Source organism: Musa acuminata, chromosome BXJ2-9, assembly GCF_036884655.1.
Source record: "Musa acuminata AAA Group cultivar baxijiao chromosome BXJ2-9, Cavendish_Baxijiao_AAA, whole genome shotgun sequence".
Lineage (NCBI taxonomy): Eukaryota > Viridiplantae > Streptophyta > Magnoliopsida > Zingiberales > Musaceae > Musa > Musa acuminata.
Window position 1 is genome coordinate 14,797,058 of NC_088346.1, and position 20,620 is coordinate 14,817,677.

Genomic DNA, 20,620 nt, shown 5'->3' on the forward strand with positions numbered 1-20,620 from the left:
ATTAAAACTTGATATGAATTAGTGCATTTGCTAGATGATTCCATATGTCAAAAATCATTGATGTGAATTAAACTTGATATGACATATGCTTGTTAAGTTCGGAAGATGATAATGTATCAAGAAACTCCAAAAATAAAATTTGACACTTTTATACATTCGGACAGGGTTTTACTAGAGATATTCAATTACAATCATGAAGGTAAAACATACTTATTATCATGGAAATTTTTGTATTCAAGCACATAATTTCCAACATGTAATCATGGCAAGTAATTGTGTAAAATCATTATGGCAATCAAGTGATTTGATCATTCAATCAAAAAAGTCCGAAAAATAATTTTAACACGTTTAATCATTCGGACATATTTTTGTCATAGTTTTTCAAATATAATCATGAAGATAAGGCATGCTCATCATCATGGTTGTATGATAGCAAGTTTATCATATACAAGCTAGCAAAAAATTTCTACATTTTAAGGCCCGCAAGCTAGCAATTTTGAGATGTTCAAGAAAGCAACTCTTGCTTCTTGAAATATAAGTTTTGCTAGATGTGCAAGTTAACTTTTTGCTTTTTGAGATTGGCAAGATAGCATTCCTTGGTGATGTTCAATATAGCTAAGTTCTACATCATGCAAGCTAGTGAATTTTATAACATTTTAGAACATGCATAATCACCAAAGCATCATAAATTTTAATGATGTGCAAAATTACAAATTTTGCATGATTGCATTTGTATGTCTTGAGATTTGCAAGATAGCACTTCTTGGTGATGTTCAAGATAGCAATTTCTTCTCTTTTGAGAAGTGCAATTTTTGCTTTCTTCTTGAATTGTGCAAGCTAGCTATCTCCCCTTTTGTCATTGTCAAAAAGAAGGCAAAAACCCTTTACATCAATTTTTAAATCATGACAAAGGTTAATATCAATCTCATTTGTGCATCATTATATTTTCAAATTAAAACATGCACATTTTCAAAACATATAAACTCATTATTATATGCATGATTCCAAATCATCATTCATATTGTTTCAATCATTGTTTCACTCATCACTATAGCTTATCATGCATAATATGTAAAACCATCTAACATGATATAAACATTTATTTATTTAATTTTTTAAGCATTCATGATACATCATACATTATCATAATAAAAAGCATATGCATCATTCCAAATCATAAATATTTCAAATCATCATGGTATTAATTTGTCACATTGCATCCTACCATGCATGATCGAAACTTCTCATTTGCATACATCAAAATAAATTCATGAATATCTCATGCATTCATATCATCACTTGAGGAATATTGAAAAGAAATAATTGGGTGATGAGATAAATATTTCATGAATACAAAGAATTACATAAAAATCATATCATGAATACAAGGAATACAAGTCACAATCATTCAAGAGAAAAATCATCATTCATTTTCAATTCATTCAATTTGATAAATCAAGATCATGATTTTGATAAAACTCTTTTCAAATTTAAATCATCAAAATAATTTTTATGGCTCACAAAATAAACAGATTCATGATTTCATTGATAATATATTTTTCCCCTTTTTAAGTGTTTCATTCTAAGTGGTCGATTTCATGTTAGCATGTCTTTTCATTTATGAAAACATGCATCAATTTTTTTTTTAAAGCCACTATTATTATCATGAAAATCGATAATCCATAAATATCAAGAATCATCATACATAATTTCAAAAATATATACTCATTAATCATAACTTCAAATTAAACATGATTTCATATACTCAAAATCGAGAAATAACAATGGAAATCAACATGATACACATTATTACTTCTCAACCACATATAGCATGATTTCATAAGGTATTTTTAATCAAAATCATTTTGTTTATCATAAACATGCAATTTTCATGATTATTTTCAAAATTACTAGAATGATAAGCATGATTCCTAATTGTTTGTATTTTCATTATAAAATTATTAAACATGCAATTTTCAAGAAAATTAAATAAAAAAGAAAAATGCTTTATGAAAAGCATAATGTAATTTCAAAGTAAATTAAAGGCATTTTGATTACCTCAGCGTCGAAAGGCGTAAAGGCGTAGTTTGCCACCTCGCCTTTGTTAATTTTCTCCTTGTCTTCGGAGGAGCTCGATTCATCCCAATTTTTGTTCTTCTTCTTGCGTTCAAAGCAAGTAGTTCCATTCTTTTTGCTTTTTAATTTTTGTTTCATTTGTAGTTTAAGTTCACCATCACTTGAGCTTATACTCGAGTGGTCTTCAAATGTTCTATGTCCCAAATCCTTCCTGTTCTTTGGAAGGTGGTTCTCAAGTTCTTCACGTGTATTGTATGTCATTTCATATGTGATCAATGAACCAATTAGTTCTTCAAGTGGAAAAATATTTAAATATTTTATTTCTTGTAAAGCCGTTACTTTTGAATCCCACTTCTTAGAAAGAGAATGCAAAATCTTGTTCACAAGTTCAGAATTCAAAAAACATTTGCCTTGAGCTCTTAAACCATTGACGACATCCGTAAAACGGGTATACATGTCACCAATGGTTTCGCTTGGCTTCATTTGAAAAAGCTCAAAATCATGCAGTAAAATATTAACTTTCGAGTCTTTGTCTCTACTAGTTCCCTCGTGCGTGATTTCAAGAGTGCGTCAAATATCGAAAGCCGTTTCGCACAAAGAAACCCGATTGAACTCATTTTTGTCCAAAGCGCAAAATAAGGCATTCATAGCCTTTGCGTTTAAAGAAAAATGCTTCTTCTCTAAATCCGACCATTCGATCATTGGAAGAGAAGACTTTGAAAAACCGTTTTCGACAAGATTCCAAAGTTCAACATCCATAGAAATAAGAAAGATCCTCATTCGGGTCTTCTAATAGGTGTAGTCCAATCCGTTAAACAACGGTGGACGAAAAATCGAAAAGCCCTCTTGAAAGCCACGAAGAGCCATTTCTCTTGGGTGTAAGTCTAAAATGAGAAATACCAAGCTCTGATACCAATTGTTAGGATCAAGAGCACTAAGAGGGGGGGGTGAATTAGTGCAGCGGAAATTTTTCAGCGATTAAAACGAAAGCTGCGTTCGTTCGATAAAAATGATTTCGATGTGAAAGCCGATTCTAAGATTACTTTAACTTGAGATTAAGCGAGATGACGTTAAAGTAGATCTATGAAGGCAGTTTGCAGTTTATGATGGAAAGCAGAATACAAGCGCAAACTGAAATGCGACGTTCTTACGATAAAAGCCGATTTACGTCTAAACGCAGATTTAGAAAGTTCTGAACTTAGAAACTTATTCGTAAGACGCAGAAGGCAGTAAACAGTTATGATTGAAATCAAAACGTAAACGTAAACTGAAATATGATGATCGTACAAAAAAAGCCGATTTACGTCTAAACGCAGATTCAGAAAGTTCTGAACTTAGAAACTCGTTCGTAAAATCGCAGAAGGCAGTAAGCTATTAAGAAGTTTGCAGTGAAGGTAAAATGCTCAAAGGAAATGCAAACCGAGATTTAGAGTGGTTCAGTCAATCTTGACCTACTCCACTTTTAGCTTCCTCCACCGACGAGGTCACCGACGTCAACTAGAGGCCTTCCTTCAATAGGCGAAGGCCAACCACCCTTTTACAGATTCACTCCTTTTGACAGGCTTAGGAGACAACCCTTACAGAAGTTTTCTCTTCTCTCTTTACAACTCAAACTTTGAAGAACAGAAGGAGGAGAACTTTTGATCTTTACAACAGTTTTGAGCTCTAAAAATCACTGAAAAATATCAAGATTTCGGGTAAGTTCTTACTGTCTTAGTGCTGAATGGGTGGGGTATTTATAGGCCCCAACCCAGTTCAAATTTGGAGCTCAAAACTGTTAATTCCCGAAATTCTAGGATCAGGCGGTTGCACCTCCTGACTGGGGCGGTTGCACCACCTGGCAGAGCTCGAAGACTGAGCCTCTGGGCGGTGCCACCTCTGTCAGGGGCGGTTGCACCTCTCTGCTAGAGCTCGAAGACCGAGCTCAGGCGGTTGCACCTCTTGACTGGGGCGGTTGCACCGCTTGGCAAAGCTCGAAACTTGAGCTCAGGCGGTGCCACCTCTTGTCAGGAGAGGTTGCACCGCCCAGTCTCGCTCGGAGACTGAGCCCAAGCGGTGCTACCTCCTGGCTGGGGCAGTTGCACCGCCCAGTCTCGCTCGGACACTGCCTCCTGGGCGGTGCTACCTCCTACCCTAGCGGTGCTACCTCCTAGCACTATTTCAGGTCCGAATGGGTTGATTCATTCGGCCCAATTTGGGTCTTTCAAGGGCCCGATTGCCCCAAGATTAAGTTAATGGGATCACCTTCCATTTCTAACTTAATCATTGTGCTAACTATGATTATTTCCTAAGACATTTACTGCAACTTGCTCCGGTACGTCAATCGCTTCTTTCGGCGAGCTTCCGGCAAACTTCCGTCGATCATCCGATGAACCCTCGGTGATGCTCCTGCGGACTTCCGGCAAACTCCTGGACTTGCGACGATCCACTTGACGAGTTCCGACGAGCTTCTTTGGCAAGCTCCTGGACTTCTCGGATTTGTTCCCGCAGAACCTCCAACGACCGTCCGAACTTCCGTAGAACTCTCGAACTCCCAACGTGATCATTGTCTTGACTCCGGCGCAACTCCTGCTGCATGTCTTACTTTCATCGTAGTTAATCCTGCACATGTAAACAAAACTTCGATCGAGACAATTAATCCTAAGTAATTAACCAAGTTGTCCGGCATGTCATTGGTCCCTCGACGCTTCGTCCGATTCTTCGGCGCATCGTCCTTTCCTGCGGCCTATTGCCCAATCGGCCAGTTGGCTTCGCAACTCCGATATCCTTGGCACAATACCCGCTCTTCTTGGCCCGATGCCCGAGTCCACGGCCCGAAGCCTTCTATTGATACGTCGACCGATCCACCAGCCCGACGTCCAATCTTCTGACATGTTCCTCCGGCACAACATGATTTTCCTGCTTTAATTGTCTCATCCTGATTGAGGCATCTTGCGTCACTCAAAACGCAGATTAAATCATAAACATATATCAAGGAGTTTCATCATCAAAATACGAGATTCAACAAAAGAAAATATATGAGCTTACAATGACATTATTTAATGAACATAACTTACCTAAATAATTTTGGATCAAAGTCATTAATGCGACATGACCAAGGTTCTTATAAGATCTGATCTATCTAAAACTCTTCATAAATTGTAGAACCACAAAAGACCCAATATTTTATATTTCAAAACTTTTGATTATAAATATTTTATTTTAAATGACAAGGATGTCTTTAAATTTAATATAAAATATGATGAAAGGTATTTTTCTTGGATATTCTTCTACCTCTAAAACTTATCAAATTTTAAATAAAAGATCTTTAGTTATTGAGAATATATTCATGTTGTCTTCAATGAATCTCTTCAAACTAAGAAAATTAATTTTGATAATAATTTTAAATTTGATAAATTAAATTTAAATGAACTCTCTACTCTTCAAAGCAATTTAAATATATATACTTCTAAAGAAATCTTACCTAAGAAATGAAAGTATATAGATGTACATTCTAAAGATCTTATTATTGGGGATATAATAAAACATGTTCAACCTCATTCTTTTAAAAAAAAAATGTTTATACAAATACTATTTTTTATCTCAAATTAAGCTTAAGTGCATTGACAATGCTTTTAGATATGACTCATGAATCTCAATAATCTATGAAAAGCTAAATCAATTTAAATGAAATAAAGTTTAAATACTTATTCTTAGATCTAGTGATCATCTTATAATTAACATGAAATGGGTCTTTAGGAATACATAAGATAAACATATGTCGTGATTCAAAACAAGATTATGATAAGCCAAATGTTTCAACCAAGAAGAAGATATAGACTATGAATAAACATTTATTCCTATAACTAGACTTGAAGGCATAAGGATACTTTTTACCTATGTATGTTTTAAAAATTTTAAATTATTTCAAATTAGATATTAAAAGTATTTTTCCTAGTGATTTTATCTCCGAAAAAATTTATGTTGAACAACCATCTAAATTTAAAAATGATCATTTTCAAATCATATATAAATTATTTAAGATTCTCTATAGGTTAAAATAAGCCCCTATGGCTTGATATAAAAAGCTTAGTTTTTTTCTTATACAAAATAACTTTTCAAAGAACAACATCGATACCACATTGTTTATTGAATATTTTAATAATAATTTTTTATTATTTAAATTTATGTTAATGATATTATTTTTTGTTCTACTATTGAATTTTTATGTGAATCAAAGTATGAGTTGAGAATTTGAAATAAGCTTCATAGGTGAATTGACATTTTCCTTAGGATTACAAATTAAACAAATAAATAATGAGATTTCAATTAGTCAAACTTAGTATATTCTTAATTTATTAAAATAATTTTATATGAAAAATGATAAAGCTATCAACATACTAATGAATATCTCTGCTAAATTAGATATGGATAATGAACGAGAATGCTTTGATTAAAAGACTTATAGATGTATGATAGGTAGTTTACGATACCTTACTGCAACTAATGATAGGACTTTGTACAAGATTTCAAATGATAGGACTTTGTACAAGATTTTAATTTAATCTTAAACAATCTTATTATAAAGTAGTAAAAAAAAATTAAATACTTAAAAGGAATGTTGGGATTATGATATCATAAATCTAAAATTTTTGATTTGATTGCTATATTGATGCTAACTTTGTGGGATATGGAAAAGATGGAAAAAGTATCTTTGAAATTTATTAGTTCTTAGGTCATGTACTTATTTCTTGGTCATATGAGAAGTAAATCTCTATTGCACTATCTACAACTAAAGTTGAATATGCTATGGCAATTGCATTTTGTGCAAAGATAGTTTGGATGAAAAATACTTTAAAAGATTATAAATTTTGCTTTTAAAATGTCTATATAAAGTGTGACAATATTAGTGCAATTTGCTAATCAAAATATTCTATTCAACATTTTTGAACCAAGCATATTGATCTTAGATATCATTTCATTAGGAATTATGTAAGTAATCATGATATTTTTTGGATTTCATAGACATAAAATATCAACTTATAGATATTTTTACTAAACCTCTAAGTAGGATTTAAATTAACTTTATTAGAAAAGAAGTAGGAATGTTGAATCTTTCAAATGTATAATTAAATACCTTTTACTACTACTTCTTCTATGATTATTTCTTTTTACTGATATCTGAGAGAGATTTATCCGAATGAATTATGATTTATACTAGATTTTTCTCTTGATTTCTTAGTGTCTATGAATTGAACTTATCTTTAATGACATAATATTGAGATCTTTCATGTACCATGATATCAAAGTAATTTTTATTTTTACACAATTGGATCATTGATCTACTCCTCTATTTTTGCTGATGACAAAAGGAGAGAAATAGTAACTTATGTTTTTTTTATCGTTGACAAAGAGGGAGAAATAATGGCTATTGTTTAACTTTTATTTATCTTTGTTGATGACAAAGGGGGAAATGTGGTGACTCATACATGAACAAGTAGAATCATGTTGTCTATTTTTTTTCTTTTTTGGTTATACAACTCATATTTAATTTATGCAAATTGTTAATTTACATTTATCTTTTGATTGACATTATATCGTGATAATGGTTGAAATTTAAAATTTAAAATGATCACAATTATAACTAGAAATTTAAACCTTCATTGAATAATTAGGTTTAAAATGATAATATCAAAAAGATTGAATTTGTTTCAATTTAAATTTAGGATAAGTATTGAAAATATATATGCTTTTTATTTTTGAGTTCAAATTCTTCATAATTTTTATAATATAATGGGAGACTTGTTAAGACCCATTATCAATTGGTTATCATCATAAAAAAGGAAGAGATTTTTGAATCATGAATTTTAATGATGAAATTAATTAATAAATTTATTGGACTAATATAATTTTAAGATAAATGATACAGGAAAATACTTCAATCATGGAATTGGACTATCGAGGGGCTAACTTTCAAGTAAGAGAGCTAGATGTTGTACGAGAAAATTATCATATCAAAAATTGAATGCCGAGCTAGAAGATTGGTCGACGTGTTGGAGATTAGATTAAATGCTATAGGTTTAGGTATCATGCTAGAAGGATCAAATACTACATCAGAAGATTGAATGTCATGAAAAAATCAACATACTGGTGGAATGTGAAATATGTCAAAAGAAAGGGTGATGTACTAAAAGTTCAGACAAAGTGTTGAAAGATCGGATGACATGTCAGAAGAGTGGATAATATGCAAAAGCTTTAAGGATATACTAGATGAATGATTAATTTATCAATGTTTTAATCGAGGTAATTTCAACCCAATTTAAGTTAGTATTGAGCTAAAACAAAACCAACTTATTAATAAAACTATTGGGCTTAAAGTGGAGCTAAATTATGTATGTTAGCGAGCCTAAACAACTTGGGTGGTGGTACTAGCAGACCCAAGTGATAGTATCGCTTAAACTAGCCAACAAGCACTATTTGTTCTTTGTTAACATTTTAAAACAATGGTACTACTTAGGGCAATGATAATATCACTTAAAATTCAAAAATTATGATGACGGTACCATCAAAGTCCAGAATCATAACTCGTGTCAAAAGTATCGATAATACCATCCATATCTCAAAATTTCAAAGATTTAAAATTTTGACTCAATTCATGAAGTCTTTTGGAGCTTATAAATATCATACTCAGGCTTTGTTAATGGAACTTCTATTCCAAACTAGTGAAGTGTAAATCTTTTATGAAATGATTTGAGCTTTCATTTTGAGCATAGTTTAAGTTTCCTTCTATAAAGCTCGATTGAAATTCTAATTTATAAAAGATAAAAGAACTTTAAAAAGGAGAAAATATTAATAAGAATTATTAATTTTCGCTTGTTGGAAAGAAAATCGATAGTAAAAACCAATAACTTCGAGAAAAGAAAAATCAAGAGTGAACATACATCGAATATGTTTAATGGTGACTTAGTTTTTTTTTTTTTTACTAGTAAATTAACTTGGTCTCGATTTTAAAAATATGTTGATTTTTCGATCGAATTTAAAAATTAATTAAAATTATTATTATACTAATTCAATCCTCCTTAGTATCATTAAGATTCTAACAATATAAACTTTTATAATAAAATTAATAAAAACTCATTTAAAAATACATAAATATATATAACATTTGCACTCATCTATTTTTTACCACTTGCAATAATCACTTACATTAATTTATAATAAAAAATTCATGATTAAAACAATCATACTAACACATCATAAGATATATAAAGAACGAAAATCATATTTAAAACAAAGCCTATAACACTTAATCATATCCAGCAAGAGAAATAAATACTTACCCAGATTTTTATTATTTAAAAATAAAAATTATTATTTTAAATATTGCGTTGAATTAGTCCGTGAAACCCTTATATGTATGTGGTGATCACGATGGCATGAAATTAAAGCAACGAAACATATGGGCGAAAGACAGTCACATCATCAATGACTACGACGATAAATATGAGACTTTGTTAGTTGCTGCTGTATCAAGTTATAAAAGGGCCAACAAGCACTTCTCTGGCAACTCCACAATTTAATCAAGCCGATGACTGTCATTCAGCATGAATTATTGCCCTTTTATCTTCCCATCTGATTTCCAACTCCAATAATGATGTGTCTTCGAAATGTGTCTTGTGGTGATTTTGCAATCCCCCAACAATAGGACTCTCGTGTCGGTGGCAACCCTTCTCAGCCATTGCAACAAATACCTTGCATACCTTGCATCCCTTTATCAACAAATACCCGAATCATAAGGAGAAATCTAGATGGAATAACAAATCTTAAATCTACTCTTTGCAGAAAAAAAGTGAAGTGTCATCTTGCAGTGAATAGCGCGCAGCAATCTTTGCAAGCATGCCGAAAGCACAAGAGAGTAAGAGAGCAGAAGGCAATATAAAATCAGAACCTTGCTCCTCCCATGCCTATCAATAAAATATGTTAGGAGGAGCAACCCAAGAAATAGTGTCATCAACGCCTACCTTTAGTCTTCCAACTCCAATGCAGCGCACCAATTACCTCATCCCAATAACCTTCTCGGGTCAGAATCGGTGCTTGTCATTCCTCTTGTGCTTCACTACTCATACAGGTATCAAATCAACGAAATTTGTTTGAATGGATTGGATCCAAACCAAACTTCATAGATGGTGGCAGGAGGCTAGGAGTCCCTTCGGGAGGGCTGCGATAGACAAACGACAAAAGATGATTTGCTGCTTCTACGAGTGGAAGAGGAGGAAGCAAGAGGCGCCAACCGGAGAGATATCTCTATCGGCAGAAGATGATGGGGTGGGATGATGGATACAAGCGGCGGTGGCTCGGATTTTTCCTCCGAAGACCAATAACCAAAGGAATCCTACTAATATGGAAACCTATTAATCATCCTCTTCCCAAAGTGGGTCTTGCCCCTCGATATAACTTTTGCAAACTCTTAGGGGTAAATAAGTCAAAAAATATATATTTTTTTAACAATTCAGATTTTCTCTGGTACCAACTAATGAATTGGTATCAAGTAAATTATACTAAACTAGCCATTCATAAAATTTGTACCATAATAAATACCAACTAATCATGATTAATTACTATATTATAAAATCATTACAAAATAAAATCAGTCGGATCAAGTTAGAGTATGGCGTAGATCTAGTCAAGTAATTCATAAAATTTGTACAATAATGATTAAATGATTTAAACCACTGAGTGAATAAATAATAAATAAAATAAAATATTATTAAATTATTATTAAATAAAATCAATCCCATCAAGTCCAAGTATGATCTGGATCTGATCAAGACCCGGCAGGCGGGATAAAGTTTCTCTAGGTTATTCGAGTTCCTAGAATTGCATCATCAATCATGCTCAGATATGAGTGGTTGTTTTCTCCTGATCATCATCTCTTTTCAACTTGAAGATTTTTCTTTCTTCATCTTCTTCTCCAGAAACTGATTAACAAATTACAGATGTCATCAATTCTTGATTTATTTCTGTGCCTTTTTCTCCTCTTCTATAGGAAAGAAAGGTGTCCGTCCATGTGGCCAGCAAATTCATGGACGCTACCATGCTACTTACTTCCCTTCGATTACTACCTCCAAAGCCGGCATAATCCGCACTCTGCAACATGGGCTCTGTTCTGCATTTCTACAGATGAACTTTTGGATAGTTCATTTATGATTTCTCTTTGAATATTAGGACAAAATTTGCCAATAATCTGAGGGAACTGCAACCATTCGACTTGGAACATCTGCCGAAGCATTTTTTCTAATTGATGTGCCACGGTATGACAATCTGCACATACTATCTGTGTATGATAACTTCTTAGAGCAGATTTAAGTCAAAATTCCTCTAGTCAATTTCAAGTCAAAGTTCCCTATAATAAAGCCATCATGCAATTTTCAGCAAATTTACATACATACATACATACATAGATATTTCTGGCTAATTAGTGTTGCTCCCCTACGAACACATTTCACTTGTGTGATCGATCTACTGAACCCAAGGCCTGATGCCTAGCTAATATGGAGGATGACATGCAGGAGAGTTTGTGATTGCATTTGCGTCTCAGAAACTTCATCTAAGCGTACATGGAATCCCCCCTTGGGTACCCAACCATGAGAGTGACCACTTCTTTAACAACTACTATGTGCATCCAATGGCTACAAGGACAAGCATATGCTTCTAGTCCACAATGGAGGTCAAGCATATGGTAACTTTGTGGGGTCCTCTACTTTTTGGATGACCCTCCACTTTAACAATGAATCTTGAACATGTCTCCAAAAGTTTGTCATTCATCTTATGCTCATGCATCGTATATTTTCCCCGCGCTGGCGAACACAGTCTTGCTATGCAAGAAAGACCACCTCAATCTCTCAGCTACACCAGTCTCCAGCTCTAAAACTAAATTGAAAGAGCTCCAAGCTTAAGACCGGACCGAACCCCGAATCCAAATATGCTACTTATTAATTGCTACTAGAAATTAAATTTGCTTAAGTAGATTTTCCAAATCTGCTTCTGCTCCTAAATCTACATGGTGGCATGGCAAAGACTTCAAGAATGAGTCGTTGCTCTCCTCTATCGAAGTGCAACATTCTTCACCCACCTTTTTTTCTCCCTTTTGCTTTCTGTAAAGTAGAAAAATATTCTCTGGAGCTTTTAAAACGATTCGATCTCTTTCTTTAGTCACTTTCATCAACCAGGAATTGTCAAACATATCATGGACTGGGATTACTTTGGCCTCCCACTAACTATCCTATCGCAAACTTATCTCGGAGAAATGCTATGTAGGACCGGCAAAGGCCATGCATCCCACCACAGTCATCAGATTGTCCACCGCTATCACCTCATACCACGAAGGATCAAGACAAGTTTTGACACATTGATCATTCCCTGTCCCACATTAAAAAGAAAAAAAAGAAGAAGCTGTTGATCATTTCTATCTTCAAATTCATAAAGAGAAGGCAACATAAAATTGCCATCGGATTAATTTTCAAGCAACCGGTAATACTATATTTCCCTGATTCGAGACGGACTTAATGAGATGATTGCCGCAAGTTTGCATTTTCTAAACAAGGTGAACTGTGGCCTGAATCATGTTATGCAGTTTCTTGAGGATACGTTAAGACTGAAACAGAGGAATAAATCCTACGAAGCCTGATTTCCAAGAGCATCTTTGTGGTTGCAGGAGTTCCCAAAACAATCATGGTAGTCTATGTCAATAGTTGATCAAATACTTCATTCACTTTCCCTTCTTTGACAACCTTGAAGCACCCAGAAATTAAAGTAGCATATCAGAAATCTTCTTGATTCTTTGGTGTCAAGTATAAATCATGTTGTGAAAGCCTCGAGTAATCACGCAAAACAAGGTCACCAAGTCTCGAGTAAACACCACAATGAAACCAAGAAAACCATTTGAAATCCTCTCTATTTTTCTTCCTCGGTATTCCAAAGTACATAATATCATTCTTATATATAGACAAAGATCAAAGCCGAACGCCTACAGATAGATGGCAAAGCGCATGGCCTCCCCGACCATCAAATCACCTACCTCCGCTGCATGGAGACGGCCCCCTGCTTCCATGTCCTCAGCCTGGCATGCAAAGCAAGTCGCTACCGCCAGCGGCGCACGAGCGATCGCCAGCAGCGTCGCGAGAGCTCCCCACGGGCGGCGCGCGGCCGCTGCATCCTCGGGAGTGAGCGCCAGAGCCGCCTCGTCGAACACCCGTGCGCTGCGCTTCTTGGGCCATCTCAGCCTCCTCGTCACGGCCGACAGGAGCTGCAGCATGGCTACCACCGGGAGCTGTATCAAGTCAGAAAGGTAATGGAAGATGGTTTGCTTCTACCGACACCTCCAAACTTCTCCCTGCTCTCGAGGGGAATTCTAATGAGCAGGCGATGGGGGTTGGCCACTGCCTGCTCTCCTCTTTTTGCTGGTGCCTCTCTACCGAGAGGTGCAATGATTTGCTAAAGCAAGCACGATAGGGATGCACATACACGACGAAGTGACTCCCCTGGGAGTCTAAATGGAGACCTTGGATATGATCATGTTCCAACTTAGGCCAAATGGTTCTACTTTTTGCGTTAAATCGAACCCAGTTCATCCCTTAAAAGGTACTGTTCTTAGGTTCTGTGTTTCCTTTTCCTTTTCATCCACATGATGCCATGCCATTCCATTTCTTTATTTCCACCGGTAAAGTTAATTTGATCTCCTTGCGCTGGAATCCTACTCGACAGGAAACCGCAACCTGTTACTGATTTCCTACAGAAACAGGGAACAATCTACCATAACAATTGGTTTAGATGATCACATCTTCGTCAGAATGTAGAGATGAACCAAGTGGGAACAAAGAGTGCTGAATGAGTGCGTTACAGTGAGATGGAAAAGTGGTGAAGTGAAAGTGATTTCTTGATCTCATTTTTCCACTACGTTATATTATATTGGGTGAATTGTAGTTGAGGTGGACCGTCATCATCCCCAATTATGAGAAAGTCAAATGGCATTAGCATGTAAGGTCAAGCACTTACCAAGCAAGATGGCAACTAGTGGCGTTTCAAAGGGAATGATGGCATGCACTTCCTCCCGAACAGAAGTCTAAACCACAGACTTCATAGTGGGAAGAGTCTTTTTGGATGAAATGGAATATGGGAGTCGAGTTGGACAAGTTGACGGGACTCTCTGCTGGGACTCTCTGGGCTTTGCTCGAGGCCACTTTTGAAGATCACATTTCTTGTCATGGTATCTTCCACCTGATGGATCGAGTAGCTGCTGAAACTTGATTTGCAACCTTGGAAGAGACGAGAGATAGATTTAGTCCATAGGAAGAGAAAGCAGGAGCAGGATCTCCTCCTCGTAGGTTAGGGCGTTGCACGCACTGCAATATGCAGATAACAACGCTCAGACTAATTTGGGTGCATGGAAAGTGGACAAGGATTAGGTTTCTCGGCCAAAAGGCTTGCTCATGAATCCAGCTGTGGCAGGCTTTATGATCACAAAGTGAAACAGCTTTTGGAACATATGTGTGGCTGCAGATGCTCATCCATCATCTATCGGCTTTGTAGGTTCCTTGGTTTGGCAAGGCAAGCTTCGTTTGTTTAGTAGCAGCAGGTGCAGACAAGAAGTAACGTGTTTGGTCCGCTCTACTGGCAATGATTAAAAGGTCGGATTCTACGTTCCGCATCCGATCACTTTTGCTGTTGCCCTCGGCGAGCAAACTTGTGTGGCTTCTTCACTTGGGATAAGATGAGGTAGAAGAAGGAGAATGCTGGTTGAAAGCACAGTCCTTGCGATGGATAAGCATGCGAGCCAAACTATGAATCACATTAGTTATCTCTGCTTTTGTTTTTTTTATTTTTTATTTTTTATTTGTTACCCATTAGTCTTGATCTTAGTGGTTGAGAGATCCATTCCTGTCGCTGACCTGAATGCCTAGTGATGCAGCCAATTCGATGTGCTTGCCACGATACGAGTCAATGGCCATGGTGGTCCGCTGGCTAATAACAATGTTTTCTTGGACTCACTTTGCTCCCTACCCATTCCAAACCATCTATAAGATTTGCAGCTTAAGTCACCAGGAACCATGACTCGGTAGATATGCCGAGGCATTTTGGCGATAAATCAAAAATCAATCTTACCGAGTGAGACTATTAGCGATATGTACACCCATTTCACGGATGTCATCAATGGTCTAAAATGACTCGGCAAAAGTTTTTCGGATTTTAAACTCGTAAATAAGATTATAAGATCCATTCATAAGAGTTGGGACCCTAAAGTCACTGCTATTAAAGAGGCTAAAGATTTAAACAACTTCCCTCTTGAAGAACTAATCGGGTCATTAATGACCTATGAAATGACTTGCAAGGCTCATGAATAGCAAGAAGAGATCATTCTAAAGAATAGGAAGGATATGACACTTAGAACTTTAGATGACCACTTCAGAGAAAACTCAAGTGATAAGGACTGTGACGATGACTTGACAGTTCTAACAAAAAAATTCAAAAAATTCATTAAGAAAAATAAGTTTAAAAATGACACAAAAAATAAATTTAAACAAAAAAAAAACCAAGTAATTTGCTACGAGTGCAAAAAGTCAGGACACTACAAAAGTGATTGTCCCCAAGCCAAGAAGAGAACATCAAAGAAGAAGGCGCTCAAAGCAACGTGGGATGACTCGAGCACGTCCGAAGAAGAGGAGTCCAACACCAGTAAGTTGCCCATTACGCCTTAATGGCCATCGGAGAAGAGGTAACAAATTTAATTGATGCAGATTTATCATTTGAATAATTATTAAATGGCTTCCATGACTTATTTGATGAATGTAAAACAATTAGTAAAAAATATAAATTGCTGAAAAATAAGCATGATAGTCTTGTTAGCAATTTTGATAAATTAAAACTGAATATCATGATAGTTTAGCTCAATGTGAAAAATGCCATAATCTAGAAACTCTCCAAAAGGAGAACTTGCTACTTAAGGACGCCTTGAAGAAGTTCGAGGTTGGTAACAAGTCTTTGAACATGATCCTTACAAATAAGGGCCACATTCCTAAAAGAAGTGGAATCAGATTTGTGAGAAATCCTTACCAAAATCCAACCACCTTCATAAAGGGCCATATCTTACATGTTCGACACCAAAGTAAATGCAACTTTTGTTACAAACATGAACATAAAACGTATCATTATCCATTCAAGAAAATTAGCCCGAACAAACTGATTTGATTTCCTAAAGGAACCATGATAAACTCTATGCAACATAATAAACAATGTAGATCAGTTTTTGAGGCACCCAAAAGTAAATGGGTACCTAAAAATTATCCTTTCTTGTAGAGACATATACCATCACAAGCTAGGAGCAAGAGATGGTACCTTGATAGTGGATGCTCAAGGCATATGACCGGAGATCCATCTCAATTCTCTAAGCTCACTAGCATAGACGAAGGCTATGTCACCTTTGGAGACAACAACAAAGGTAAAATCATTGGCAAAGGAACCATAGGTAACAAATCCAACTTCTTTGTTGAAGATGTTTTGTTAGTTGATGGTTTAAAACATAACTTCTTGAGTATTAGTCAATTATGTGATAAAGGATATATCGTCAAATTTGAATCTAATGCTTGCATCATTGAAAAATCACACAAAAACACATCTATGATTGCATTAAAACATAATAACGTATACACCATTGACATCAATGATCTTTGCAATGAAATGTGTTTCTCGGTTTTGAATAAGGATGCTTGGCTTTGACATAGGAGATTAGGTCATGCTAGCATAAAACTAATCACTCAAATATTATCCAAAGAACTTGTACGAGGAATTTCTCATATCAAGTTCATCAAAGATAATGTGTGTGATGCTTGTCAATTAGGAAAACAAATTAAGGGTAGTTTCAAATCTAAGAATCAAATAAGCACCTTTAGGCCCTTACAATTGATCCATATGGACTTGTTCGGACCAATCTCTACATCAAGCCAAGGAGGTAGCAAATATGCCTTTGTCATTGTAGATGACTATATTAGATACACATGGACTTATTTCTTGAAACACAAAAATGAATGCTTTAGATATTTCACCAAGTTTTGTAAACTTATTCAAAATGAAAAGGGTTTTATGATTTCATCAATTTGAAGTAATCATGGTGGTGAATTTCAAAACCGTGATTTTTAAAAATTTTATGAATCTAATGGATACAACCATAACTTCTCTACTCCAAGAAATCCTCAACAAAATAGAGTAGTAGAAAGAAAGAATAGAAATTTACAAGAAATGGCAAGAACCATATTGAATGAACATAGCCTACCCAAATATTTTTGGGCCGAAGCCGTAAACACTACATGCTATATTTTGAATAGAGTTCTAGTAAGACCCTTACTCACCAAAACTCCCTATGATTTATGGAATAATAAAAAACCCAATGTTTCATATTTTAAAGTTTTTGGGTGTAAGTGTTTTATCTTGAATTAAAAAGATACCTTAGGAAAATTTGATGCTAAATCCGATGAAGGAATTTTTCTTGGTTATTCTTCGATTTCTAAAGCTTTTCGTATCTTCAATAAAAGAACTTTAATTATAGAATAATCCATTCATGTTGTTTTTAATGAGATTTTTGAAATCAAGAAAAATGATTTTGATGATTATGTTAATTTCGATTCTTTGAATTTAAATAAAACCCCTTCTTCAACTAGTAACTTGGATGCATCCACTTCTGAAACACCCTTACCCAAGGATTAGAAGTATGTAGATGCTTATCCTAAGGAGCTAATCCTATGAGACACATCTAAGGGGTTTCAAACACGTTCTTCTCTTAAAAATTTTTGTGCCAACGCCGCTTTTCTCTCCCAAATTGAACTTAAATGTACTGACGAAGCCATGAAAGATGATTCATGGATTATCGTAATGCAAGATGAGTTAAATCAATTTGAGAGAAATGAGGTGTGGAAGCTTGTTCCTAGGCCAAATGACCATTTAGTTATTGGTACTAAATGGGTCTTTAGAAACAAGCAAAATGAATCTGGTATCATGGTTAGAAACAAGGCTAGATTAGTGGCCAAAGGTTTCAACTAAGAAGAAGGTATCGATGATGAAGAAACCTTCGTTCCTGTGGCTAGATTAGAAGCCATAAGGATGCTATTTGCCTATGCTAGTAATAATAATTTTAAGTTGTTTCAAATGGATGTTAAAAGCGCTTTTCTTAATGGCTTTATTTCTGAAAAGTTTATGTTGAACAACCTCCCGGATTTGAAAATAATAGCCTCCCTAATCATATATTTAAATTAACTAAAGCTCTCTATGGTTTAAAACAAGCCCCAAGGGCTTGGTATGATAGACTTAGTACTTTTTTTATTGAAAATAATTTCACAAAAGGCAAGGTCGATACTACATTGTTTATCAAGAATTTTGAAAATAATTTTCTCATTGTTCAGATTTATGTTGATGATATTATCTTTGGTTCTAGGAATGAATCTCTTTGTAAATATTTTGCTAAAACCATGAGTCTCAAATTTGAAATGAGTTTGATGGGAGAATTAACCTTTTTCTTAGACTTACAAATTAAGTAACTAAGCAATGACATCTTTATTAGTCAAACGAAATATGCCTTAGATCTGCTAAAAAGATTTAATATGGATAGCTCAAAAGCTATTAACACTCCTATGAGCACCTCCACTAAGTTAGAAGTTGATGAAAGTGGAGAAAACTTCGATCAAAAAACTTATAGGGGCATGATAGGAAGTTTACTTTACCTCACTGCAACTAGACCAGATATCATGTTTTGTGTAGGACTTTGTGCTAGGTTTCAATCGAACCCTAAGATATCTCATCTCAAAGCAGTTAAAAGAATACTTAAATATCTTAAAGGTACCACAAATCTAGGATTATAGTATCCAAAATCTGAGAATTTCGAGTTAATTGCGTATGCTGATGCAGATTTTGCTGATTGTAGATTAGATAGAAAAAGCACACCAGGATCATGTCAATTTTTAGGACATTCCCTTGTTTCCTAGTTATCTAAGAAACAAAACTCGGTTGCACTATCAACAACCGAAGCTGAGCATATTGCAGCTAGTGTATACTGTGCACAAGTTGTGTGAATGAAAAATACCTTAGAAGATTATAAAGTCCATCTTAAAAACATTCCCATTAAATGTGATAACACAAGTGCAATATGTTTAACAAAGAATCTCATTCAACACTCAAGAACAAAACATATTGATATTAGACATCACTTTATAGGAGATCATGTCACTAATTATGATGTAATCATAGAGTTCATTGATACTAAGCATCAACTAGCTGATATTTTTACAAAAGCTTTAAGTGAAGAACAATTTGATTTCATTAGAAGAGAATTAGGAATGTTAATATATCCGAATGTATAAACTTGTTAAGATTATTTTTGGATTTTTTATAATGATCAAATCACTTAATTGCCATGATGATTTTACACAATTACATGCCTTAATTATATATTGGAAATTATGTGTTTTGAATACAAAAATTTATATGATGATAAACATGTTTTATCTTCATAATTGAATTAGAAAATCTATAGCAAAACCTCGTCCGAATGCATGAAAGTGTTAAATTTCATTTTCGGATCTTCTTGATCCTAACAATCGGATTTTCTCGATACATTATTCTCTTCTGAACTTAATAAACATATGTCATATTGAGTTTTTGGATTCACATCATTGATTTTTGATATATGGAATCAACTAGCAAATGCATCTCTCATAGACTTATCATGTAAAAAATATCTTTCGAGAAATGGATTTAATGATTTCTTCTTATATCTTTTGAAAAATAGTTTTACATACAAGATTTGATTCACCTACATATCTTAATCCTTGCAAGAATATAACGTGCTTTAATATCTTATCAATTTTAACTTCATTTGAGTAAGCTCACAAATGACTTTTCTCCTTCATGCAAAAAGATAATAACAAATAAAAAGGAAAAAGTAATGAAAGCTATCTCCATGTCATGTTTTCCTTGAGATGTTTGTATAATTGGTATCCTATCACTCATTATTGAAAAATGACATAAACCTAGTTAAAATATGCTAATATCGTTCTCCTTTTTGTTGATGACAAAGGGGGAGAAATATATAAATTGATACTTTGAGTGCCATATTTGAACGAGAAATATATGAATTGATGCTATGAGTGCCATATTTGAATTTGAATTATGTTAAGCTTGCATCGAAAATATAATAAATTGGTGATAGAATTGCTATGATTACCATATTTGCACTATGTTATTGCCATATCATGATAAGATTTCAAGAACTTGCATAGCAACTTGTTGATATCTTGCCATGTGATGCTACGATTGCTAAACACTTGAAATGTTTGCTTTACGTTAAGATATCAAAAGCTTAAATTGTAAATTTACATGTTGATATCTTATGTTGAACTGCTACCATCATTCATATTTGAAATGTAAAACTTGAGAATGGATGTCAAGTCTTGACATCATTTTCAGTAACACACATCGTGATAGGCATCATGATGGGAGTAATTGATAAGGTTAAGAGTTCTTA

The 20,620-nt window shown here is 34.5% G+C and overlaps 2 long non-coding RNA genes across 2 annotated transcripts; one reads left to right on the plus strand and one right to left on the minus strand.

Annotated features, from left to right (window-relative positions):
• Positions 1–9,380: 9,380 nt before the first annotated feature.
• Positions 9,381–10,436, minus strand: LOC108951196 (uncharacterized). The gene is made up of 2 exons (XR_001975515.2): positions 10,077–10,436; positions 9,381–9,824 (listed from the first exon to the last, which is right to left on the minus strand). It is a non-coding gene; the product is annotated as an uncharacterized LOC108951196 (long non-coding RNA).
• Positions 10,437–12,933: 2,497 nt separating this feature from the next.
• On the plus strand, positions 12,934–14,996 carry LOC135623265 (uncharacterized). The gene is made up of 2 exons (XR_010491320.1): positions 12,934–13,695; positions 13,819–14,996. It is a non-coding gene; the product is annotated as an uncharacterized LOC135623265 (long non-coding RNA).
• Positions 14,997–20,620: the final 5,624 nt, after the last annotated feature.